We start from the raw sequence: 26,421 nt of genomic DNA, 5'->3' as shown, positions 1-26,421 counted from the left end.
ATGGGAGAGTGATGTTTTTGCACATCAAACATCCATCTTCTAAGAACTTGAAAATAGATTAATAATGCATGTTGTGGAATATAAGATATACATTTAGAATTTGATTTCACATCTGCTGTTCTATTTAATCTGTCCAATAATGCCTTGAAACATAATAAGGTGGCTAAAGAGAACAGAACATAAAAAGTTGCATGACCACTTGAACTTACTGCTCAATTAGTCACAGTCACAACTAGAACTCTAGACTAAGACTATTAAGCTGTGTTTTGTACAGATATTGTAATGGGAAATTGGATCTATGCAGACCTAAGCTTCTCTTCTAATATTTCTAAGTCAACTATGTTAACAGAGATAGAGACCTAAGACAGGGAATCTTAGGAAAAAACAGAATTCTACCTTACTAGAGTGGTGCTTCCTGATATGATAGCCTGTGGCCACATGTGCCTCTTAAGCACTTAAAATGTGGCTAAACTCAATTCAGATCTGTTGTAAGAGTAAAATGCATATTAAATACCAAAGACTTGGTACAAAAATCATATAAAATATATTTTTAATAATTTAACATTCATTAAATATTGAAATGATTTGTTATACCTATTGACTTAACACATATCATTAAATTTAACTGTTTTCATTCCAATACCAAAGAAAGTGAAAAGTGAAAGTGAAGTTTCTTAGTCATGTCCGACTCTTTGCGACCACATGGACCTGTAGCCTACCAGGTTTCACCATCCATGGGATTTTCCAGGCAAGAATACTGTAGTGGGTTGCCATTTCAAAGAAAGGCAATACCAAAGAATGCTCAAACTACCACACAATTGCAGTCATCTCACTTGCTAGTAAAGTAATGCTCAAAATTCTCCAAGCCAGCCTTCAACAGTTCGTGAACTATGAACTTCCAGATGTTCAAGCTGGATTTAGAAAAGGCAGAGGAACCAGAGATCAAATTGCCAACATCTGCTGGACCATCAAAACAGCAAGAGAGTTCCAGAAAAACATCTATTTCTGCTTTATTGACTATGCCAAAGCCTTTGACTGTGTGGATCACAACAAATTCTGCAAGAGACAGGACTACCAGACCACCTGACCTGCCTCCTGAGAAATCTGTATGCAGGTCAAGAAGCAACAGTTAGAACCAGACATGGAACAATAGACTGTTTCCAAATAGGGAAAAGAGTATGTCAAGGCTGTATATTGTCACCCTGCTTATTTATCTTAATACAGAGTACATCATGCTAAATGCCAGGCTGGATGAAGCACAAGCTAGAATTAAGATTACCAGGAGAAATATCAATAACCTCAGATATGCAGATGACACCATCCTTATGTCAGAAAGTGAGGAGGAACAAAAGGGCCTCTTGATGAAAGTGAAAGAGGAGAGTGAAAAAGTTGGCTTAAAATTCAACGTTCAAAAAATGAAGATCATGGCACCCAGTCCCATCACTTCATGGCAAATAGATGGGGAAACAGTGGAAACAGTGACAGACTTTAATTTTTGGGGATCCAAAACACTGCAGGCGGTGACTGCAGCCATGAAATTAAAAGATACTTGCTCCTTGGAAGAAAAGCTATGACCAACCTACACAGCATATTAAAAAGCAGAGATATTAATTTGCCAACAAAGGTCTGTCTAATCAGAGCTATGGTTTTTCCAGTAGTTATATATGGATATGAGAGTTGGACTCTAAAGAAAGCTGAACACAGAAGAATTGATGCTTTTGAACTGTGGTGTTGGAGAAGACTCTTGAGAGTCCCCTGGACTGCAAGGAGATCCAATCTGTCCATCCTAAAGGAGATCAGTCCTGAGTGTTCATTGAAAGGACTGATGCTGAAGCTGAAACTCCAATACTTTGGCCACCTGATGCGAACACTAACTAATTGGAAAAGACCCCGAAGCTGGGAAAGATTGAAGGCAGGAGAAAAAGGGGACGATAGAAGATGAGATGGTTGGATGGGATCACTGACTCGAGACACATGAGTTTGAGCAAGCTCCAGGAGCTGGTGATGGACAGGGAAGCCCTATGTGCTGCTGTCCATGGGGTCACAAAGAGTTGGACATGACTGAGCGACTGAACTGAATTGAACTGATGGATTTGTAGAGTCAGTATTTTCAATATATTCTTTCTCTCCACATTTCCTTGGAGAACCATGCAAGCCCAATCAAAATTTCAGTGTGATTTAGGTAGAAATGGACAAGCTAATTCTAAAACTTACAATAAAATGTAAACAACCTAGAATAACTAGAATAATTTTTAAGAGATGAGCAATATTGAGGGCTTTTCATACCTGATTTCAAAGCTTACTGTGATGCTACAATAATCTGACAGTGTGGTGCTGGGTAGCCTAGACAAAGAGATAGCTGTAACAGGCCTACAGACCACAAACAGAACTACATATCTAAATTATGGCCACAGCACCAGTTCAATTTAGAGGGGTATCTTTTAACAAACAGTACTGGAACAACTAGATATTTTTATTAAAGACAAGAACTATGACCACTATACCACTTCAAACACTAATTCAAGGAGGATCATAAACCTAAGAGCTGGAATAATAAAGCTCCTAGATGGAAACTTAGAATATCCTTACAATATTGCAGTAAGTAAATATTTTTTTAAAGATGAAACTAGTAAAAAAATGAAAAGGACATAGAAGGAAAATTGGTAAATTGGACTTCATTGGAATCAAAATTGTCTAGTTACCAAAAGAGACTACAGATGAGGAAAAATTGTGTGTGTTTGTATCCAGAAAAAAAAAAAAAAAAACACCTCCTACAGGCCAATAATAAGAAAACTAGCGACTTACGGTAGGGAGAATAATGAATTCCTTGGAAGATATCCACATCCTAATTTCTGGAACTTGTATGTTCCTGTTCCATTCTGGAGGCTCCAGGAAAGAATCCTTTTCTTTGCTATTCCAGCTTCTAGAGGCTGCTCACATTCCCTGACTCATAGCCCTTCCTCTCTTTTCAGAATTAGGGATGTTGTATCCCTCTAAACATTCTTTGGGCTTCCCTCATATCTCAGTCGGTAAAGAATCTGCCTGTAATGGAGGAGACCGGGGTTCAATCCTTGGGTTGGGAAGATCCCCCTGGAGGAAGAACATGGCAACCCAGTCCAGTATTCTTACCTGGAGAATCCCATGGACAGAGGAGCCTGGCAGGCTACAGTCCATGGAGTCGCAAGAGTCAGACAGGACTTAGCGATTAAACCACCGAACACTTGAAGTAACACCTACTTTTCTCTCTGAACTCAGTACTGGAAAGATTGGCTGATTTTTAACATCTCTTGTGATTAAATTGAGCATAGCCAGATAATCCAGAATAATCTCCTTCTCTTAATTTTATCACATCTATAAATTCCTTTTGCCATGCAAAGTGACATAACCATTCTTTGAAGTCACAACTACCTTTCTCTCTGAACTCAAACAGATCATACAGAAAAGGTATGGGCTTCCCAGGTGACACTAATGGTAAAGAACCTGTCTGCTAATGCAAGAGACGTAAGAGACACAGGTTTGATCCCTGGGTCAGGAAGATCCCCTGGAGAAGGGCATGGCAATCACTCCAATATTCTTGCTTGAAGAATCCCCAGGGACAGAGTAGCCTGGTGGCAAGAGTTGGACACGAATGAAGTAACTTAGCATGCACACTTTATTTTTTAGCTTGTTAGAGTTAATGGTAGAAATGTTTGTTCTGTCCAATGGCATTCCTTTTTGTCTTTGGACAGAACTAACCTAGATAGCATATTCAAAAGCAGAGACATTACTTTGCTGACTAAGGTCCATCTAGTCAAGGCTATGGTTTTTCCTGTGGCCATGTATGGGCTTCCCTGGTGGCTCAGACGGTAAAGCATCTGCCTGCAGAGAGTTGGACTGTGAAGAAGGCTGAGTGCCGAAGAATTGATGCTTTTGAACTGTGGTATTGGAGAAGACTCTTGAGAGTCCCTTGGACTGCAAGGAGATCCAACCAGTTCATTCTGAAGGAGATCAGCCCTGAGATTTCTTTGGAAGGAATGATGCTAAAGCTGAAACTCCACCTCATATGAAGAGTTGACTCACTGGAAAAGACTCTGATGCTGGGAGGGATTGGGGGCAGGAGGAGAAGGGGATGACCGAGGATGAGATGGCTGGATGGCATCACTGACTCGATGGACATGATTCTGAGTGAACTCAGGGAGTTGGTGACGGACAGGGAGGCCTGGCGTGCTGCGATTCATGGGGTCGCAAAGAGTCAGACACGACTGAGCGACTGAACTGAACTGAACTGAACATACAAAGCTGAAACTCCAATACTTCGGGGAAGAACTAACTCATCCAAAGAGACCCTGATTCTGGGAAAGATTGAAGGCAGGAGGAGAAGGGGATGGAAGAGGATGGGATAGTTGGAGGGCATCACTGACTCGATGAATATGAATTTGAGTAAGCGCTGGGAGTTGGTGATGGACAGGGAAGCCTGGCATGCTGCAGTCCATGGGGTCAGAAAGAGTTGGACACAACTGAGCAACTGAACTGAACTGAATGGCATTCTTGTGATACTGGTAAATATCACATTATATTTGTCTGAGCCTGATTAGTTATTATATATGCCTCGTGTATTCCTTTCATACTTACTTATTAAAATTAATACATTTTATATCTTAATATTTCTTAGCTACAGTATCTATCAATTTAAAACTCGAGTTTTAAAGTTGAGAACTTCATCATAAACAAAATTTACAAAAACACATACAAAATAATTCGTTCCTTCAGGCCAGGCTAGTATGATGCTGATTTTGTGAAGTGGCTCAGTGTGTTTTCATTTTTGTCTTTTTATGAACATTTATTTTCCTAAAGAAGTCAACTCCCCATTGAAGATAGCTCCCATTCAGCTGGGGTTAATATTTACTCACTGCTGTGTAATTGAAAGAAGAAAAGTTTTAGGGTCTAATAAAGAGTAATTGGTTCTCTTCCCCACCAACTGCCAGATATGGATTTGTGGAGTTTCTTGATTCCTCTGCTCTTAGTTTTTCTCACTGGGGCAGATTGTATTTCTCCAAAATGTCACAGCAATATTTCTGGTCCCTTATGCTCTTCCCAAACTTTGCTACTCCTTATGAAGAGGTGAAGACCCCTCTCCCCCTCCCCTTCTCTTTCTTGAACCCATGCTGGTTTTTGACTTTCTCATTCAGCACAGCATAGTGCTGAAGAAGACTCCTGAGAGTCTCTTGGACTGCAAGGAGATCACACCAGTCAGTTCTAAAGGAAATCAACCCTGAATATTCATTGGAAGGACTAATGCTGAAGCTGAAGCTGTAATACTTTGGCCACCTGATACAAAGAGCCAACACATTGGAAAAGACCCTGATGCTGGCAAAGATTGAAGTCAGGAGGAGAAGGGGACAGCAGAGGATGACATGGTTGGATGACATCACTGATTCAATGGACATGAGTTTGGGTGAACTCTGGGAGATGGTGAAGGACAGGGAGGCCTGGTGTGCGGTGGTCCATGGAGCTGCAAAGAGTCACACGACTGAGCGACTGAACAACAACAACAATAGCATGGTGCAAATAACAATACATGAGTTCCACAGCTAGATTAGAAAGACAACACAACTTCCTCTCGGTTCCCTCTGTTTCTCTTGGAATATTTGCCCTTGAAATCCAGCCAATGTGCTGATAGGAAGCCCAGACTAGTTCACATAGAGATATCAAAATAGACAAGCCCACAGGGAGAAGAACCCAGGCTCCTAGCCCTCAGTCAGCACTCATAGCCAGACATGGAGTGAATGAAGCTTCTGATGATTTTTTTTTCTTTTAATTTTTTGTGGCATTGTGCGGTTTGCAGGATCTTAAGTTCCACAACCAGAGACTGAACCTGGGCCACCACAGTGAAAGCAATGAGTCCTAACCTCTGGACATTGCCAGGAAATTCCCAAGTCCTCTGACGATGATTTTAATTCCAGCCCTGGATCTTCCACTGAGGTCCCAACACACAGAGGAAGAGGAAGTTATCTCTGATGCATCTTGTCTGACCTCCTGAACCTCACAATCCATAAGCATAAGAAATGGAAGAGATTTTGGCATATGCAAATACCAATAGGCCTGCCTTTGCAAAACCAAGAATATGGCCAGTTGGTTTGGGAACCAAGTGGAGTCCCGGAATTGGAAGGCCCTTAAAAAGAGTCTGCCCTGTCTTTTCTAACTCACATCTCAGAAAAGTAACCAAGAACTCACGAAAGTCTTGATTGTGATCATGTCTTGAAATGCTTCCTGATTACATGGGAGACAGGAAGATGGAAGTTCGGACATTATATAATGGTTACTGGGACCATAGCTTTCTCACTGACAGCATTAGTGCTGAGTTCCCACTTGAATATACTTTCCATCTGCTGTTTTCTGACTTGCCTACTTTTGGTACTGAGTTATAGTGTTCAACAAAGATAGGAAAAATGGTATTAGTGCTCTAAACTAATCCTTATTTTGGAAAAAATGAACATGTCTTTTGGATGTTTTCACAAATGTAAAGAGATCTCTCCCCATGTGTGATTCTACCACATTTCCAATAAATATTTTCATCCCTTTAAAGTCTTTTTTGTTCACTTCTCTTTTAAACACATCTACTTCAATCCTAGAGTTTCTAGTAAGAAAAGAGCTGACAAGGATATAATGTAATTTATTAGCTTTACCATTTTCTGCAACTCTAAATACTTCACTTTCCTTTCTATCTAGGTAGTAACTCAGCCTGACTGTTCCATCTTTACAAGTTGAAGAAGCAATGGATTCAAATTCCCACAAGATTCTCAGTTCTTGGACCCTAGCCTGGTGAAAAGGTTAGCTGAAAAGGATGTTGTTATGGTGGTAGCAGTAACTCAAGATTGTGAGCACTGTCTCTTTTTTATCTTGTCCTCTTTAGTTTCAACTTTTTCCCATCCTTTTTCCTGTCCCTGAAGTAAAAAGGCAATAACCAAACTTGGTCCAGGTAAAGATAACATGGTTCAAGGAACACCCAGAGGGTGTATCCTGTCTTCCAAATAAACACAACAACAATAGCTCAGAGAGATTTATCATTGCACTTTGCATCAAGAAAACCCCTTTGAAATTTATTAATTAATTTATTTATCTTATGCCTATCCCACCCCATCACCCTCTTCTTTACAGTTTGTGGCTGCTGGTTCCTTTTTATCATTTATTTAGGGGGTACATTTTCATCCATTTGAGAAAGCTGACACCACATCTGTTTCAAGTGACAGCTTCCAAATAGGCTAGTCCAGCCTGATTAAGTGCATAGGGAGTTTCTTTTCTTTTTCCTTAAAAGATAATTATTCATATAGACTAGTGGGGAGGTGGGTCTAGACACATATTAATCTTTTAGTTGTCACAGTTAAATTGTAGTTAACGTTTAAAGCCTTATTGACTGAGGAAATTCTCTATTTCTGAAAATCTTTGCTTAATTGTCTGAAAAGTGAGGGTTGTGCTTACCAAGGAAATCATTCAGTAAACAAAGCTTAAAATGAGCTATTTGGTGGGTTGGAGTGTTACCAATAAATAAAAATAAACAGATCAGTGGTCAAGTTATGACCAAGAAGTGTGTGAATAAGGCAAACGAAGATTCAAAATGAACAGGGTACAGATTTTGGCAAATATTTATTCTCATTCAAGCAGAAAGCAGATCTGAAGAGCATAGGAGTATTGAAAAGAGCACAGTAGCAATAATTGCTTATGTCCTTAAAAACAAAAATATAAAACTTCCTCCTAATAGTTAACTATATTAACAGAACAAGATTAAAGGGCAACTTTATTTTCTGTGCATTTTTGTTAAAAAAAATCAAAATTTAAATCTGGTAAATATTAGCTGCAGAATGGATTCATCTTTCATGAGGTCAGGTGGTTCTATCTTGTTAGTTTCTTCCATGTTGGGAACAACAGTAATTGGAACAAAGGCATCTCTTTAGGGCCGTTGGCCTTGGCTCTTCATGCCTGCACCATTGGCTATTCCAGTGATACTGTTTGAAGTGTTGGCTTTTATTTTTCCCTCTTTAATAATTAACTTATTGATAACAGACTGTCCCATATGCCCCTCTCATGTCACTCATCTGAAATGTCCAAAGACTCACGGTGCCATATTCAGTTTAAAGGCCTATTTTCAAAAATGAGAAGGAAACAAATGAAATTATAATCAGTGATGATGGTCTTGCCCACACAGCTCCATCCTGGTGCTCTGTGCGAGGCAGCATGTATTATGATGCCCATGGTGACCCAATCTCTACACAGGCCCCGGTGGTGCTGCAGAATTGACTGTGGGAGAACTAGGTCTTTTGGTTCACACTCAGTCTTGGCTGGTTTCTCCCAAACATGGTATTGCAGTTGGTACCAACTGAGTCCTGAGTTGGAACCAGCTTCAGACACACCCTTTTTTCAAGCCTTCTTCCATGAAACTCCAGAGCCTGGAAATCCTAGATGGCTCTGCTTGCCTCACAGTGAGTTCTTCCCTGGGAGCATCACTGTTCTTTCCTGCCCCCTTATTTTAGTCATGGCCACCCCAATCCAGTCACCAAACCTCAGAGTCAGCTTTGAAACTTCCTTCCCAGAAAGTCCCCTGAATCCAAAAATAAATTACCATGTACTTGCCAAGAGCTATGCCCACTGAGGACAGTTAGGGATCATAACATTGGCTAAGCTACAGAAAATTTTTGTGAGGGCAAAGGACAGCTTCCAGATTTGCATTAATTAAAAAAGATCATTCAAGAGGTTTAGAAAGAGTAAAAAAATGTTTTACACACAGATGATCTTTTATCTATGATGCTAAATAGAGAAGCACTTGCGGGATTTTGAAAGATCACCTTGCCAGGAGACCTGTTTTATTGGCCTAGTAAAGTTTTTGTTTCATTGTTTTGTTTTACTGTTGAGCCCAGATATATGATACAGACAGATGTTCCTCCTACAGAGTCCAACTTCATAAATTTAAAAAGAAAATCAATGTATAAGATAAGGTATACAACTACAAATACAGTGTGAACCAAATATAAAAGTAAATAATTAAAAAAAGAAAATGGAAAAAAATCATAGTAGTTATCTCTTAGTTGTTGAGATAATGCATTGATTCTCTTTATTATTACTCTCAAAATGAATGTGTATTCTTTTTATAATTAGAAAAAAATTTAATAATTTGGAAATCAACACACAAAAGGACAATTGAGGTTTTTCTTTATTGTGGAGTTCTGAAAGTATAAATAATATGGATCTCAAAAATAAGAAATTACATGGTCTAAAATATAGAACTGCAATGTTTTTTATATTGCTCCCTGGTGTTACTTTTTTCTTAAACTGAGGTAAGTTTTTAGCAGTTTCAAAATGTTAACAGTAACTTCCCATTGATAAAATTTTTATTGCAGATGCTTAATTTCTAATTAGCACTGGTCCATAAATAACATAGCTCTGGTCCTCAAAGCTTTACCCAACTCATTGTAGTCTCTATGATCAAAATAGCTAAATGTGTTCCTTGGCATCAATATTTAACTTATCCTAGAGGGGATAATTTTACTTGATATCTATCTATCTATGATCTGTCTATCTCTCTCTATACACACACACACACACACACACACACACACACACACACACAGATGCGTGCTTAGTCATATACAACTCTTTGCAGTCCCATGCACCATAGCCTGCCAGGCTCCTCTGTCCATGGATTTTTCCAGGTATGAGTGAGTACCTGTGTGGGATGCCATTTCCTACTCCAGGGAATCTTTCCAATCCAGGGATTGAATCTGAGTCTCTTGCATCTCCTGCCTTGGTAGATGGATTCTTCACCATTAGTACCACCTGGAAAGCCTCTCTCTCTCTCTCTATATATATATATATATAGATAGATATCAATATATATCTATATATATAGATCTATCTATATGTATATATACATATATGTGTATATATATACATTTATACAGTTGTTGCTAAACTGTAGCAAATGAATTAATTTGTGAAAGTGTTATTTCCTTAGTTGTGCCTGACTCTTTGCAACCCCATGGACTGTAGCTTTCCAGGCTGCTCTGTCCATGGAGTTCTCCAGACAAGAATACTGAAGTGGGTTGCCATTCCCTTCTCCAGGAGATCTTTTCAACCCCGGGATTGAACTTGGGTCTTCTGCACTGCAGGTGAATTCTTTACTGCCTAAGCTTTTGGGGGACTCTCTTTTGATAAAGACAATCAATTGATGCTAAAACTATTGACTAAATGATGTTAGACTTCTGTGTATTCACTGGGCTTAAAAATATAACACAGTTTTTTATGGAGATCTTTTTCTTTATTGAGAAACTTTAAACTTAGGCATATCAAATAAAACCAATTAATAGGAGGTTTATTATAAATTGAATGGGTACCTTTATAAAGGACAGACCTTGTAGTGCTACCTTAACCAAGTGATCAAATTTATCTTCACCAATAGGGAAACAAAACTTGACAAGTGCAATATGCTGTAGGCAATACAAAAAACAAAACCAAGCAATATCCCCTATGTGATGTTTTTGTCCAAAGAAAATGTTGGTATAAATGTAGTCAGTCATGATAAAACAAAGGGAGCCAGAGTAAGGGAAAATCTGTGTGAAAATTGCCCTGAAATATTCAAAAAAATTAATGTCATGTCTCAAAACAGTAGAATACCATGTGTATAATTAAATTAATTTTAATGGTGTTTTCTTTGCATTATGGGTTTGTAAGAAAATGTTCTTATTCTCAAGAAATGCATGACAAAGTATTTAGAGGTGAATTATCATCATGACTGCAAATTACTTCCAAATGGTTGCCTACCACGATTAACAGCAAGGTATTAAAGCATGTAGATAGAAAGAAAGCAACAACTGCAGTAGTGAAAATAGTAAAGGGCAGATGAATGTTCATTGTGCTGTATTTCAACTTTGCATTCAGTAGATACTGAGTGATATTTCCTCCACATAGCTGAAAGATTTGAAAACAGATGAGCTGAAGCCAGCTTAGGGACACTTATGTCCTTTCAGGGTTTCTCAGGGAGCTGTATGTGCAATTCATTCATAGCCAGGTGTCTATTAATGGCTTCAGATTGTTTAGAGGGTAAGCACTGAATGGATATAGCAGTGAGACATCTGGGAGTGAAATTTGTGGCATATGTGACTATAAAACTATGAATATAAATGTGCATGGGTGGATAAGAGAGAAAATATATATGTATATATCAATATATGATGTTTATAGCTGTAGTAAATTTAGAAAGAGCTATTTATAATTAAGAGCATATTGAATAGCGTTAGATCATCGATAAGAGGGTGCATATTCGTACCTGTGATTTCCAAAGGAAGGGGAATGATAGGAAGATCAATACCACTCTAGTTGATTATAAGGATCTGGAAAGATTAGCTTGAACATTTCACAGACTAAATGACAATATAACAAATCAAAAACGTTGAGGTCAAATAAAAGGCAACCGTAATTCCCACGCCTTTGTGAGCGGTGTTGAGATCATTTCTCAGGCATGACATAGAACCAGCAAATGGTTGCTAACTTGTATATTTCACCTCTTTATGTTCCAGGAAGTGCCCGTCCTCTTCACCTCAAACTCTCTCTGAGACCAGCAGAAGAAATGGTTCGTTTATTTTCCAGTTCATTCCTGTTTCAATTTATTTTATAAAAAACTTTGATATACAAAATACTGACACAGAAATTAAACTCAACTTGAAATTTCTTTGGATAAAGAGTCATTGCCTTGTCCGTCTGCTATATTCAAACAGGTCTGGCAGAATATTGCATCTACTCTTGTCTTTCCTTATAGCTTTATCAGTGTTAAAGGTCAGTTGTGATGGTGTTTATGAAAGAAAAGGAAAAGGGAATTTGCTTCACCTTTAAATCTTTCACATACTTTGCATTAAGGTATCTTCTCAAGATGTATGACTCATTAAAGCAAATTTGGTTACAATTGTGGATTACAAAGCTTGCATAGTTTTTCTTCATTACAAAAGGATTTGTTTTGTTTTTAGTTATTATACTATAGGTTGAAAGGCTTCTCTTGTAGCTCAGTCAGTAAAGAATCTGCCTGCAATGCAGGAGAGCCAGGTTCAATCCCTGGATTGGGAAGATCCCCCTGGAGAAAGAAAAGGCAACCCACTCCAACAGTCTTGCCTGGAGAATCCCATGGACAGGGAAGCCTGGTGGGCGACAGTCTGGGGAGTTGCAAGAGGGGGACATGACCTAGTGATTAAACCACCAAACATATTACCCATTAAAGCAAATCTGGTTACAATTGTGGATTACAAAGCTTGCATAGTTTTTCTTCATTACAAAAGGATTTGTTTTCTTCTTAATTATTATACTTTAGATTAAAGTATGTGTATAATTGAAAATTGAGAAAGATATTAAGTATGTGTATCTTGAATCTGTTTCAATCATTAACCATCAATGATATCCTTCTTTAAGCATCAGTTAGCCAAAAAGATACTTCAGAATTTTGCAGATATTAAATATAATTCAATCAAGTCCAAAAGCAAACATAGAAAGTAAAATCATCAGTTGATTTTTTTTGCTTACATATCATTTTTATTAAAAAAGAATATGTATCCTAACTAATGTTACCCTTAAAGTGGGAAAGTGAATCATTTTAATTCATTGATTGCTTTGTATGTCCTAGGCTCTATACTAGGTGCTTCATTAAGTAAATTGCATCCAATCCAAAAGAAAGCTCTAACATTTAGGTATATATTTGGGGCAGTATAAAGCATTTCTGGAAGTTGTTTTTGGGAGAATTATGGTGGCTACATTAGCAAAGAAGACCAAGAAGCAATGCTCAGAGACATAGGCAAACATCCAGGAGAAAGTGGCATAATGAGAGTGAAAAATAGAGAGAGCCTTCCAAAAGTCGAGAATGCCAAGTGGGTCAAATGATGCTGAGAGAATAAGATAATCCTGGCATAGAGCCACTGGATTTACTGTTGTAAAAGTCATAGTTGGCCAGTTTGGAGGAATGGTGAGGACAAGAGCCAGACCAGAGTTGCTTGAAAAATGAAGAGACAAAGTCGGTTTCAATATTGAGAACTTCCTGTTTTTCAGAACTGACAATGAAATGAATGATTTAGGAGATAATGTTTTCCCAATCACCTGAAATGTTCAAGGAGATTTTTGGTTTTCAAGTCTGTCCTAACATGTATTTTTAAGCTCCTGTGGGGGGGTGAGAAACGGGATGCTATTTTTAATATCCGAATTCTTTGAAGAAACCTCCACTTTACGTGAACTAAAGAAGACTTAGGAATTATGTTTATATTTATATATATTTCCATCAGAATTTCTTATTCTTTAAATACTCAATTAGCCATGATAGACTAAGATTGAGATATACAGATTCTGAGAACCTCCAATGAGATGAAACAAAGTAAATGCTCAGGTAATTAGAAGACCAAAAAATAATCATAAGGCAAAAAGAATAAGAATGTCTGAGAAATTATAACAGAAACATTATCCCCTCAAAATTATTAGAAAAAATGAGATTTGATTGACTAGAGATATTCTTCCAAATATAACATGGAATAATAATGCCTTCAATCTAAAGGAAATAAGAGTAAGAAGAACAAAACAAAGAGAGAAAGTAGGAAAGATCTTTGGCTCAGAGAAATTAAGACATATCAAAAAAAAAAAAAAACATGGTATCTGAAGTTATAAAATTAAACACATGTCTATGATAACCAGAATATGGGTTGTAATAGCTCACGGTGTTAAGGTCATTGGATAGTAAAGGTTTTAAGTTAATTCTGGACAACAGGTCCCCCTATCAAAGATGACGTGCACACATGCTCAGTCACTCAGTCTTGTCCAGCTCTTTGCCACCCCCTGGACTGTAGCATGCCAGGCTCCTCTGTCCATGGGATTTCCCAGGCAAGAGTACTGGAATGGGTTGCCATTCTCTTCTCCAGGGGATCTTCCTGACTCAGGGATTGAACCCATGTCTCCTGTGTCTCCTACATTAGCAGGTTACCTGGGAAGCCCTATCAAAGATGACCTCTATTGCTAAAAGGTATATGATTACACGATTAACTGAAAATGATATTTATGAATACTTACTATGTCCATGACATTTTTCTGGGTACTTGGGAAATAGTGAAAACATAGACAAAAGTCCCTGACTTAATAGAGCCAATGTTTTAATACAAGAGACCAACAATGCCAGATTATTAAGTAAAGTGAATTGAATGCGGGAGAGTATAAGAACTGAGGAGGAAAAGTAAAAATGTCAGGGGGTAGGACCAACTATTCTCTCCTTGTAAATAATTTCAGTGCCAAAAAAACCTGGGAGGACAGCTTTAGCCAACAGAGTTTCTATTAGTCCTTCTGCATACTTCCCCAATTAGAAATAGGATAAATTTCTTACCGATGTGCCCATTATGTAAGTTCAGCCTGATTCTTCTCTCAATTCCATACTTTCAACTGCTTCACTAGCCCTGATATCTTCCCATATAAAGAAAATTTGAAGCTGCTGCTGAAGTGGTGTGTATAAGAAGCCAAAATATAATAAAAACATTGGTTGGAGAGCATAGACTTGAAACTAAGAGATCTGAGTGTATTAAATATCTAATATGCAGCCTGAGTAGATCAGGCTAACATAACCATATATTCATATGTTCATTTCACAATAAAAATCATCTTGTTAGTGACACCAGAATAAGATTAACCTTGACCTAGATTTTCTGTAACTGAGATAGTCCTCAGATGGGCACTATCATCAATTCATTTCCAGCATCTTTTCCACGCTTACATCAGGCTAACAATCCCTGTTTTGATTAACAGTTTCTTCATTTACAGACAATAGCTCTATTAAAGCTCTTATGATGTCTCATTGTTCCAAGACACTTGGCTCAAAATGATTGTGCTTTGCTTTTACATTTTAATGGAGGGTAAATTGTTTTCTGTTTTCTAATTTTTTGGGGAACTGGATGACCTTTAGGTATGGACAAAAAGTTTATGCTTATAAACTTTGGTCTCTCTGAGGTCTTTAAGAGGTTGTCCCTGCAATATCCAAAGGGTAATGAAACAAGCTTCTGTCCCACAGATTTTGGAAGCCCATTCTTCTAATGACACCTCTTGAGAAGTGACTACTATGATGGTCAAAGTCTCAAAGTCTATGGTGATGGTCACTTGTCACTTTAGTCTTCTAACATGCAGAAGCATTTAATTTTAAACCTTGCACATTAACTTTTCTATATTTCTTTCATTTGCTCTGACAGAAATTACTTTACCCCAGGTATGAACATAACTATTCCCTTAATTCCCCAGATAGCTTCCACTAAGCTATATTCATGGGGTCACAAAGAGTCTGACAAAACTGAGCGACTGAACTGAACTGAACTGAAGCTATTTATAAGACCACTTTAAAGATGGCTGGAGAATAACAAAAGTAAAATATAGAGAGTGACATCAACTGTTGGCATGTGTCTTCTGGGTCCAGCTAGGTGAGGAGGCAATCCTCCTAGCCACCAATTCAAACCTCCCTCCCTCCCTCCTGTCTTGCCTAAAATGATAAATTTGAGGCAGCTATTCCCCTCGAGGGGAATTACCCCAAAACAAGGAGTTGGGAGGTGGCTTTCAAATAGAAACACAGGGATATTTTCAAATGTCTGCCCTATTCTGTTTGAAATTACACCGCACATCTGCTGCCAACCCTTCAGTACATTTCATGCAATGCTAAGTCCCAAAGAATTTCATTTTGCAATTTTTCTGCAAAATGAGATTTAAAAAGTTCAAGTCATCAGGATTTTACCTACAACACGTTGTTCCTCCCAATTCTGCCACATAATTCTTCTGAACAGAGAGTACTTAAATGTAAATTTCTTCTTTAGCCTCCAGTGTTGTCACTTTCTTACAGTTGGCAGACTGCCAGGTTGTTCTGACCCTTTCTTGTCAGTCTAAAAGTTGCATGGTGTCAGTCCTCTACTAGTAAGAAATCTATCCCCTACCAATGACTATTTCCTGTTCTTACTGTCTAAAGATTTCATTCCATGGCTGTAGGAATGAAGTTTATTTAAGGGAAGTCAAAAGATATGAGGAAAACCATAGACAATTGAAATGTCTGTATGTTTCAAGCACCACTATAAAAAATGCTTGGGATATATTCCTGCAAGATAGAACATAATTTAATCTCTCTTCAAAACGCAAGGCAAAGAAAATATTTTAATATCATTATAGTTTACTGATGGACAAATCACAATTCCCTGAAATGTTGCATAATGTTTTGTGTAAAACAAGGAAATTTACCAGAAAAGTACTATGGTAATTTGGAGGCTACATACTGATAGGTTCTTCTAATTCTAATTTGTCCTTTCCTGGTAGTCAGCAAGATCCTAATGCTTTGCTTGACTACTCAAAGAGGTGATTTCTTTTCAGTAAATTAAATTAATTTCCATTTGTTCTTGGTCTAGGAAATTTTATTTTCTCTTGTCTTTATTCAATTTTCTATTCATTCTTCCCAGAGCATAAATCAATGTCTTCCTTTGATTTCATGGCAGGTATTCCTATTTCTTTTGCATTACAGAAGAGTCAGGGGAAAAAATCGTTATATTAAACATCATTCTAGGCTTTGAAGCTATAGTGATGCAAAGTAAACAATATCAGGTCATTTCTAACTCTACAAAAAATACTAAAACCTTAATATTCAAGTAGAAGAATAATTTAGAAGCAATAATCAGAGAGCCTTGGTGAGGCTTATGATTTCAGTATAAGAGCATAGAGAAGACATAGCAAAAACCAAGAAGAAAGATAATTATTCATAATTCTCAGAAAAATGTAGGTCATAGGGATGATTTTTACTAAGATTCTCTTCTTCTTTTTCTGCATTAATCTGCCTGCTTTGGTTTAGATTCAGAATTGGTACTGTGTTACCTTTCTAGGTACCAGATTGAGTGGTTTAAACAACAGAAACTTGTTTTCTTATGGTTCTGGAGATTAGAAGTCCAAAGAGCAAAGTGTAATCAGGGTTGGTTTCTCCAGAGCACTTTCTCCTAGGCTTACAGGCAGCCATTTTCCCCTCCCTGTGTCTTTATAAGGTCTCCCCTCTGTGTATCTGTCTCCTAAAATCCTCTTCTTATAAAGGCATGAGTCATATTAAATTGGGTTCCACCATTTTAGTGTCCTTGTTGTTTAGTTGCTCAGTCATATCCGACTCTTTGCAATCCCATTGACTGTAGCTGGCCAGGCTCCTCTGTCCATGGGATTTCCTAGGCAAGAATACTGAAGTGGGTTGCCATTTCCTTCTCCAGGGGATCTTCCTATACCAGGAATCAAAGCCACACCTCCTGCATTGCAGGCAGATTCTTTACCACTGAGCCACCAAGGCAGTCCTGGGTCTCACCCTGGAGAACTCATTTAATTTAATTACCACTGCAAATACCTATCTCCAAATTGAGTCACTTACTGAGGTACTGGGGGTTCGAACTTCAACATATGAATTTGGGGCCAGGCATGCAGTTCAGCCCATAACAGATACAATGTTCCTTAGAGAGCATTCTATGTGGCCCGGAAGGGATCACAGAGACATTTTGCTAGGAAGCCACAATCTCATATGATTTCACCTTTTGGACCTGCCCTGATGAAAGGTAAATGTATAGAAAATAGAAATGCATACTTATTATAACAATATGTATCAAAACCCTGGTGAATAAAAGAAAACTTCAGTTTTAAACTTTCCCCATTTTGTGGTATACAAATGGTTTGACCCTCTTTCCATTCACCTCCTCTCTCACACACTGACATCCTCCTTTCAACATCTAGAGCTATATGAATGGACATTATGAACATACATCCTTGACATTTGTGCTATTATTAAAAATAGTGGTTAATCTTTACTAATTCAGTCAATATGCTATCTATTCCAAGTATTCTCTTATCATTATTTAGTTTATAAAGTAATCTTCATGCTGCATAAATAAATTTTCATCCTTCTTAAAATTATTTACCAGATACAAAAACAATGGAGTAAAGTGTACAAAATTTGTTCAAAATTATTATTTAGCATTGAACAGGGTTCGTAATTAAATGGTATATTGAAATCATAATTCCTTTATATTAGTTGATATGTTCATAGAATACTAAAAAAGAAAAAAAGACTGGAGTAATGACTGCTTTTCAGAGTCTTGTGTTTCTGGGTATTATAAATCTGCAAGTTTAATCCAGGTGGCAGGGTGTAGTGGTGAGAGGGACCAAGAGGTACAATGTTTACACATGCAGTTTGAAAAATGACTTTTCAAGTCCTCTCAAATTAACTTATAAGTCTAGTTTTTAGCTGAGGCCCTCTTAGAGAAATAGCACTAAAGCACTTTGCATTTAATGCAGTGAAATTAGAAGAAAGTGTAACAATAAAATGAATAATTGCTGAACTCTGATCTATTTAGGTGGAAAGCACATGTTCATATAAAATCAAACATCCACATATTTAAGATCCAGTGATCACTTAATTAATGCCTAATAATTTAATTGTCACTCTACTTTGTTTTTTTATTTTTTAATATAAATTTATTTATTTTAATTGGAGGTTAATCACTTTACAATATTGTATTGGTTTTGCCATACATCAACATGAATCCGCCATGGGTGTACACGTGTTCCCCATACTGAACCCCCCTCCCACCTCCCTCCCGATACCATCACTCTGGGTCATCCCAGTGCACCAACCCCGAGCATCCTGTATCATGCATCAAACCTGGACTGGCAATTTGTTTCACATATGATATTATACATGTTTCAATGCCATTCTCCCAAATCATCCCACCCTCGCCCTCTCCCACAGAGTCCAAAAGACTGTTCTATACATCTGTGTCACATACAGGGTTATCATTACCATCTTTCTAAATTCCATATATATGTGTTAGTATACTGTATTGGTGTTTTTCTTTCTGTCTTACTTCACTCTGTATAATAGGCTCCAGTTTCATCCAGCTCATTAGAACTGATTCAAATGTATTCTTTTTAATGGCTGAATTGTGTGTATGTACCACAGCTTTCTTATCCATTCGTCTGCTGATGGACATCTAGGTTACTTCCATGCCCTGGCTATTATAAACAGTGCTGCTATGAACATTGGAGTACAGGTGTCTCTTTCAATTCTGGTTTCCTCGGTGTATATGCCCAGCAGTGGGATTGCTGGGTTGTATGGCAGTTCTGTTTCCAGTTTTTCAAGGAATCTCCACACTGTTCTCCATAGTGTCTGTACTAGTTTGCATTCCCACCAACAGTGTAAGAGGGTTCCCTTTTCTCCACACCCTCTCCCCATTTACTGCTTGTAGACTTTTGGCTCACAGCCATTCTGACTGGCGTGAAATGGTACCTCATTGTGGTTTTGATCTACATTTCTCTGATAATGACTGTCACTCTACTTTGAAACAGACTTACCAATATGCAGCATTACACAAAAATATAGATGATTGATATATTTATCAGCAAAATCAGGTATCCTTTAAACTTACTTTTTATTGCTGTTTTAGTTTACTTCTGCAGTCACCCTTGATTTCCTTTGTATTTTGTTCTTTTAACTTCATATACCTAAAGTAGTGAGAAACACAAACTCATGTCGAAGGAAATCTCCAAGGTATTTTTTTCTGTGATTTTACCAAAACATGAAAACTGGACAGTTATGGCTTAATTCATTTCAATTACAGAGAGTACTGTTTATATAGTTGCCAATACTAGAAAAGTACAGCAATCAAAAACTTTCTTGTGAAACACCCTTCTAAGATGCCAGGACCTTTTAAAAGACTTTCATTCAGATGAAGGACAGTGTCAAATTTTAAAGAACAGAAAATAAACCAAATGGTTTTAAGCTTTTAAGTTTTCACAGCTCAATTATTAGACCTGCTTGAATGAAATAAACATGTCAGATCAAGACATTTGTTTTATCCTAATTTATGTAGATGAGCACCTGGTAAACTAATAACAGTTTTGCAGTGCAGATTTTTACAAATATTTTATTTAAAGGCTTTTTGAAAGTATTATTTTTTAATATTATGTTAAAATCATATATTTATCTTATATAAAAATGGTTTATACATAAGATATATATATACACAAGACTATGTATCTTGCACATATGTAATAAATATACATATGTGAATATGTCTGTTTATATATATGTATTCATACTCATTCAGTTTATAGTCTTGACACTTTTAACAAACCACAAATAATAGAGCTTATATAAAATATATAAGATATCATATAACTTCTCCTTTTAAGTGGTCTTCTTTTTTAAAAATATAATATTTTCTGAAAGTGCATATTTCCTATAACCATAACAATATCCAGAACATTGTTGCATATGTATTTGATACATACAATATATGCCTGTTTATTAAATTTAATTTGAACTGGTATATATTTTGTAAAATGATGAAAGATACATTATTGTGTGTGTGTGTGTTTTTCTTAAAATTGTCCTGACAAAATACAAATCCTTGGATGAGAAAAAGAAAAAAAAAACAAGAAATGTCTTTATTTTTTATTTTATATAAATGAAGCTGATTTAAGTTATTTTTGGTAGTTTTTAGTAGAAATAAAGAAGACTTGCTTAGGTCTATATTATTTTTTACCTTTCTTGTAAAAAATGTTAAAATATGGAGTAGCATTATATATAATTATTGAACATAATGTACAAGGTGTTGTTCAAGGTATTAAAAAACAAAACACAATATTTTGAAAGAAAATCAAGCAATTATATAATGCACAATACAGAACATTCTTCTAAAAATAAGTGCTGTGCCATGTAACAAATGAACTTTGAATTTACTAAAATATAGACATTATCAGTGTCTTCTTTTACAATTGTAATGCTAATAAATGATATTCTGTTATTTTAATCTCTGTACCACATTCAAGAAACACAGCTCAACAGTTTAAAAGGTAATTTCAAAATAAAGAAGGTTTTGAAAATCTTGAATGTTCAGACCATGAGAATATTGAAAGTTTCTTTCCCCTTTTCTTCTGTTTCCCTTACAAATGACAACTGCCTTGTGATTTTTTACCATCAGTCATTTATTTACTGGCTAGAAGTACATGCCATCTCTCAGGACCTGCCCTGGAAAGTGAAATTCATGCACTTTTCTTCTGCCTTTTCTCAAAAGCATCTGTCTGTCTATGCAAATGACTCTTTCTTTCCACCTCTACTCCTCTCTTCTTTCCTCCTCTCATAGGGTCAGGAAATGTCTGGCCTGGAAAGGAGACAGGAAGGGAAATGGGGCTCAAATAGCATAGCACATGAGTAGGAATCCAGCAAAAATATCTGCCCTTGCTAGGTGTCCTTCTTTTATAAAACAAAACAGGGAATTCCCTGGTGGTCCAGTGGCTAAGACTCCTCACTTCCATGAGCAGGTGCAGTTCATTGCCTGGTTGGTGAACTAAAATCCCACATGCCACAAGCCATGACAAAAAAAAGATCTTTTTTTTGAGCACCTGTTTTAAGCAATTCCCTATTGGCAACACCACCTGTCTTCAGATTAATCAAGCTGATTAAGGAAAAGAAATAAATCAAGCCATCATCTCCTTACTATGGCATACCAATATTTCTTTAGAGCCCGGGCAACAGTTTGACTTATTGGCCTGAGTGACTTACTTTGTCAGAAACCTTCTCCAAGTAAAGCATGGGAGACTGGTCACATTTCAGAGTGAGGGTTTTTTGTTTTGCTTTGTTTTTAATATGATGAACAACTCTGAATATCTTTTTACTTCAACTGCATTTAGCCATCTTAAGTAAGGAAGAAATATGATTTTATTCTTATGTCTCTAAAAATGAATAGATTGTTTTTTAGGCATCATGTCTTTGCATACACGTTCTTGAATTTCTAAAATTCTCTGTTTATATTCAGTATTCATTATGGATGATAATTTGAATAGTTCTGATTATTGTGCTCCTACATTATAGTTTGAAATGTCAGGTCATAGTTTGAAAACCCTCTCCTAATTTGGTTGATCATCTAAAAGATTTTTGGAATTTTCAGCTATCTAAATACACAATAACAGGGTTGTGCAATAACCAAAACTGAAACAGCATTGCACGTTGCATATGAACATAAGGAATCACTTATTGGAAACTCGATATCTGAATCCCAACTGGTGGTTAAAATTAACTAACATGTACTTAACAGGTTCAAATTTTTATATTACTTCTTAAGAAGGAGAATCAAGAAGGCTACACTAGGAGAAACATTACTTTTTTAAATAAGTTATTTTAAAAAGTGTTTTTAAAATAAAGGAAAATTGTAGTTTATGGTTCCATTAACTTCTGAATTTGAATGGATATGTCATCTTTTTCAACCAGACATACCCGTATTTGCCCAAGCTGCCTGTAAGATAGTAGAGAAGATACCTAAACAGAGAAAGAGACTGATGTAATTCAGAGTTTGGCTTCTATTGCAAGTGGAGATAGTCAAATGACATTCATAATTACTTAATGATCTTACATACTTAGAATAAATATTTGCTACAGTTTAGAGTAAAAACCATTCCTCAAAATTTCAGTTCTTCTCTTTTGCACTCCATCCTTCTATAACTTCCCTATCTCAATCTCCCAAGTCAGAGCAGAATTTTTAGTAAGTTTTTCACATTTATCCAATTAATTTAATATTAGAATGAGTAGAGAATAGCATTTTTTCTAAAATGGGTGGGGATATAGAAAACAACAGAATGAGTAACTGGATCTGGTAATATGACATATGTATTCTTTCTTCTCAATTAAAGACAAATATTGGGTTGTAAATTGAGAAGCCATGTATTATGGGTGAATATGATGCTAGATAAGTTATTCTGATTTAATTTTTACCTCTCCTCTCTTTTATAAAATGAATGAATTATTAAGACCAGCATAAAAGGAGACAAACAGAACAGACCTTCTTTGTTTTGGATGCTATGTGAATTCCTAGAGTGGTAAAGATGGTTCATGGCAGAATGAGAGTTCAGGTTATTGAAAGAAAATATATTCCATGCATAACATATGACATAATGTTGGCAGGATGTGATATTTGGGGCTATCTGTGATTAAAAAAATGGGACTCCCTGATCATGCTTTATTCTTGGCAAGAGACTCAGAAGTTGATTATTAAGCACCATTTCAATACAAAATTTCAATTAATTTAGAGCTGTTGGTTCAGTTGGAGTCCCCATGTTTAATAGTGATGAAGTTCTGAGAATGTAGCAAGAAATGATCTAGGATACTTTTCTAAATATTGGTGATTCCATATTAACAAGAATAACAATTAAAGTCTAATATCTGAAATACAAGTTTTTCTTGAATATTGGTCTTACTATACTAATAGCTGTGATACTCTATTCCTGTCTACATGGTCTTCATTATTTAAAAAGTAAGTTGGTGTTACAATTTCTAGAATGTGCAAAACACCGAAGAGTAGTTCAGGGCTTCTCTGGTGGCTCAGATGGTAAAGAGTCTGCCTGCAGTGCAGGAGACCCAGGTTCAATTCTTGGGTTGGGGAGATCCCTTGGAGAAGGAAACAGCAACTTACTCTAGTATTCTTGCCTGGAAAATCCCATGGACAGAGGAACCTGGCAGGCTACAGTCCATGGGGTCTCAGAGTCGGACACGACTGAGCAATGTCACTCTCTTTCTAGGAGTAGGGAAAGTGACTATACTCCACATGCTGCCACTTCATGAATCATTACTCTCTGTATTAGGATTGCATCATGAAAGTCTGCCTGAAACTGTATTGTGAAGCAGATACTGAAGCAGAAATTATCTGTCTTTGGCTTCTTTTCATCCTCTCTTCTTTCATTCTAGTGTACATTTTGTTTTTCATCTACTAGACCCACAGACAACCAATGAGTCTGGTATTATTTCCATAATAAATAGCAGCAATGGAATCTCTTTTAAGGTCAGTCTTTCCCTGCAAAGATACCTTTCTAGAGAGAAGGTTCTCTCATCTAGGTCTGGAGGGACAGCAATCTGAATGAATCAAAGATTTTCATATAGTATAAAGGAGAGTTCATGCAATAATGTTGTCTTGGCCAGCACAAGTTTTCTCTAGGCCATGAGCAGGACAAATAAATAACACTGAACTGTTCTCCCTAGAGAGCTAATTTACATTAGGCAAAATTAGATCTGACTTAGTTCCTTCTTTCCAAACAGCTTACACTTTCATCTGTGTTTCAACTTCACTTACTCCAAATGTAAAGCAAGTCAAATCAAAATATTTGCTTTCAGGAAGCCAGAAACATATGTCAGTCCATGGCCTCTATGGACACTTGTTGTGGATTCATGCTACCCAAGAACCTCAACATGCATTTTAAATTCAGTGCCCTTTTGGTCAGTTACAGCCCCCAAAGTTTGTCATAATGAACTAAAATGAAACAAAGTGATTTTTTTCCTCCAGGAAGATACCAATCAAGCTGGGAATAATGGTGATCTGGGCCACTCTTTCAAGTCCAGAGAGTGCTCTGGTTTCGGCATTAGGCACTAATTTAGTTTGTTTGATTCTTAGAGTTGATCCTCCAGGCATAAAAGGATGTTTAGTCATCAAACAAACAGGATTATTGTATCTTGGATTTCTGCCACTGGAAACCATTAGCAGGGTGTGTAGTAGGAGGATGGAGCAGAGGTACAAAGGGTGAAAGTCAGGCTATTATCCTTCAAAGACCCTTTGCAATGAAACAAACTGCAACCTACTAATAGACTTTGAACACTAAGCCCTTCTCTTTGTCCGCTCTCTGTTCTACACATTTTTGGAAGGGGTCTTCCAGGTATTCTGTGCAACTTCCCACAGAAAAGTTCTCTAGAAAACATTTATGACAAATGGTTATCCCAGACTCAAATTAAAACATAAAAACAATCTTATTTTGAGGCAAATTCTGCTTCTCAGCATCTTTTACATCTTGGAGATGGTTTGCCCACTGGAGTAATGAAGACCAATAAATCAAATCCTAATTTCTTTTTGACTTACCTGGCAGAGGATAGAGGACAATGACATCCTCTCAGTTTGCCTTTTCTAAGATGAATATGCATAGCTTTGTTATTTGCAGTTCTTTTACATGAGCCAAATAGTTTAATGTCACGTGTCTGTGGGACAGACTGTATTTTGTAAGTCCACTGATCTGGAGGGAGATTCTCAAGCTTGGTGACGTATGTGGTAATCAAGAAGACTGTGGTTGGATTTGAATCATACTTTCTGGTTTCAAAGTTCTGTATTTCTGTTCTATGCGCTGTTCTCTTTAGTACATACAGCCATCTTGTTAAAGATGACTCTTTCCCCAAACTCTATCAGCCAAAAGAGGAATTAAGAGTCTTCGGAAACAGTGTCTATAAAAGAAAAGAAAGATACCAAAATAGATCATCAGTGCATGATTCAAGTGTTGAAATCCCTGATGTAGTTCCATTGCCTGACACTTCACAGTCCTGTCTCCGGTCCCTCAGTATGTGTTTACTTTCATTTGAACACGTCCTTGATACCAGTTACACTCTGAAGTCCTCTTCACTTGAAGTGATAATTATATGGTTTTCCAGACTTTAAATTACAGTCCGTGCAGAGAGGTAGCAAGTTACGTATGTATAGCCTATTTGATGCTAGATGCGAATTTGCAGAAATGGCATCAGCAAGGCTGTGTTGTTCTACCATATTAAATAATTAAAACTGTTTCCCCCTTAAAAACTCCATTTGCTTTATGGTTAATAATTATAACAATGCACTTAGATACAGGCAAGGATATATTACTAGTTCATGCCTGATATTGGAAGTGGCCTCATCAGCCACTCAAGGCAAAGCTTAATTGCCGTTTCTGACAATGTTATTGAGTGTTATTCCTTATTTTAATTTTTCAAAGGGTAAAGAAATTAAATTCTAACTCTCCAAGAAAGAATTTTCTCTCATGGGTGGATGTATCTGGGCTGGGGTGGGACTGCCATGTCAAGGAGACCTGGGTGCCTGGTTGGAAAAGGTGAGGGTTTACATTTAGAAGACATGCATTTCGCTTTCTTCTGACACACAGAATGGTTTCTCTGTCCACATCTTTTGAGGTAAGCAAAGCTCTCTCTTCAGTTGGTTGAGAGCATAGCTGTGACAAGGAACTTGCAGAGCATTTGTAAAGCTGTTGTTTTAATGTTGATAGTAGAGAACTGTCTTCCTCCACTGGAAGGCAGAGAACATGAAGCATGTGACTTCATCATAAGTCCTGAAGACAAACAGACGCTCTTGGCTCATGGGGTATTTTTACCACTGTTGCTGATATAAGCAACCATGCCAGACATGTGACCTTTGCTAGGTTGTTAGAGTTTGTATCTGTTGTGAGGCACTCAAGACTGCAAGGGAACTGGCCGTGTCCCTTGCAATCCAGTCTCTTCTGGAGTGGGAACCAATGGCTCAGTTAAGGTTGATGATAGGATATCTTATTGCATGGAACAGACTTTACATTCCCCTGTCCCTCAGCACTTTAGAAGCATTTTTG

Source organism: Oryx dammah, unplaced genomic scaffold (genome assembly GCF_014754425.2).
Source record: "Oryx dammah isolate SB20612 unplaced genomic scaffold, SCBI_Odam_1.1 HiC_scaffold_11, whole genome shotgun sequence".
NCBI lineage: Eukaryota > Metazoa > Chordata > Mammalia > Artiodactyla > Bovidae > Oryx > Oryx dammah.
This window is presented reverse-complemented; position numbering follows the sequence as displayed.